At 40.3% G+C, this 2155-nt stretch overlaps 1 non-coding gene across 1 annotated transcript; it reads left to right on the top strand.

Moving 5' to 3' along the window:
• The first annotated feature begins 1421 nt into the window (after nucleotides 1-1421).
• LOC138985466 (U6 spliceosomal RNA) lies at nucleotides 1422-1524 on the top strand. Its single transcript, XR_011462534.1, has one exon. It is a non-coding gene; the product is annotated as a U6 spliceosomal RNA (small nuclear RNA).
• Nucleotides 1525-2155: the final 631 nt, after the last annotated feature.

The following is a 2155-nucleotide window of genomic DNA, read 5'->3' as shown; positions in this document are numbered from 1 at the left end:
TAGCTTGTCAAAGTCCCAGAGACTGTAGAGGTAGTAAACAGGTGTTGGTGTCCTCCCATCTTTTCAAAGAGCACCGGTCCTGTCCTCACCTCGTGCAGCTGGATTCTGCATACCAAACCCCATAGGTGGAGCATAGTGCCCACCCTGTGAGCCAATCTACCATTCTATGGTAATATGCTCTTTGCACGAAACTTTGTACAACGGAATAGGATTGAGGTTCAGTGACTAAGAAAAAGCTTTGAAGTGCAAGGGATTAAGAATTAATCTTGGTAGCTGCTAGGGATCATTTGTAAATAGATCTCTGCAACTTGGAAATCATTTTCTGAAATCAGCAGCTGGGTAGCAAATTTGGATTCACCTGGTCCTCGTAACACACTCCCTCTGATATGCTTCCACTGACTTCAAGTCTTTCCCTACAACAAGCACATTCAGAGTTCCTAAGTGTTTCACTCCAACCCCAGGTGGAGATTTCCATGTAAAGCAAATATAATGTGATCATAGAAAGAAATCTATCATAGAAATTTGCCAGCTTGAGTGGTTAGAGCAGAAAGAGTTTTAGAAAACCAATACAAAAAGAGAAAACCCAATAGGACCCAAATATACATTCTGAACACAGGAATGGAAGTGAGGGGTACCTCCAGGGAAATGGTGTGAGTTCCCATCCATTCTTTTCAATGACTCAATAGAAGTTAATTGGTCATTTTTTTTTTCCCTACATAGATACTTATTTGATCCACCACTATTGAAATGACCATTCTTTTCCCCACTGCACTGCAGTGCCACCTTTGTTTTAAATTAAGTGACTGCCTGTGTAAGGTTTGCTTCTTGACTGTTTATTCTGTTTGTTTTTTTTAACTTTACAATATTGTATTGGTTTTGCAAGTAAATAGACTGATGACTAAACTGAGCACTGAAGAATTGATGCTTTTAAACTGTGGTACTGGAGAAGATTCTTGAGAGTCCCTTGGACAGCCAGGATATCAAACCAGTCAATCGTAAAGGAAATCAACCCTGAATATTCATTGGAAGGACTGATGCTGAAGCTGAAGCTCCAATACTTTGGCCACCTGATGCAAATAGCCAATTCATTGCAAAAGACCCTGATGCTGGGAAAGACTGAAGGCAGGAGCAGAAGAAGACAACAGAGGATGAGATGGTTGGATGGCATTACCAATTCAATGGACATGAGTTTGAGCAAACTCCGGGAGATAGTGAAGGACAGGGAAGCTGGTAGTGTGCAGTCCATGGGGTCGCAGAGAGTTGGAGAAACAACTGAGAAACTGAACAACAACAAAAGACTGATGACAGCATGCTCTGTGAGCCCACGGAAACGGACATCAGAAACTTTACAAGCGGGAGGTGGATCAGAACGACGCTAGGCTCCTATCTGCTCACGACCACAGCAAAACTACAACCAATGCTTGCTTTGGCAGCACATATAGTAAAATTGGAATGATACAGAGAAGATTAGCATGGCCCCTGTGCAAGGATGACATGCAAATTCCTGAAGCATTCCATATTTTTAGACAGCCTCTTCAATAAATGATGCTGGGGAAACTGGACAGCTACATGTAAGAGAATGAAACTAGAACACTTCCTAACACCACACACAAAGATAAATTCAAAATGGATTAAAGACCTAAATGTAAGATCAGAAACTAGAAAACTCTTTGAGGAAAACAAAGGCAGAACACTTGATGACATAAATCAAAGCAAGATCCTCTATGACACACCTCCTAGAGTAATAGAAATAAAAACAAAAGTAAACAAGTGGGACCTGATTAAACTTAAAAGCTTTTGCATGGCAAAGGAAACTATAAGCAAGGTGAAAAGACAACCTTCAGAATAGGAGAAGATAATAGCAAATGAAACAACTGACAAAGGATTAATTTCCAAAATATACAAGTAGTTCATACAACCCAGTACCAGAAAAACAACCAATCAAAAAGTGGGAAAAAGACCTAAACAGACATTTCTCCAAAGAAGACATACAGATGGCTAACAAACACATGAAAAGATGCTCAACATCACTCATTATTAGAGAAATGCAAATCAAAACTGCAATGAGATATCACCTCACACCTGTCAGAATGGCCATCATCAAAAAGCCTACAAACAATAAATGCTGGAGAGGGTGTGGAGAAAAGGGAATGCT

This window comes from Bos mutus, chromosome 24, assembly GCF_027580195.1.
Source record: "Bos mutus isolate GX-2022 chromosome 24, NWIPB_WYAK_1.1, whole genome shotgun sequence".
NCBI lineage: Eukaryota > Metazoa > Chordata > Mammalia > Artiodactyla > Bovidae > Bos > Bos mutus.
This window is presented reverse-complemented; position numbering and strand designations above follow the sequence as displayed.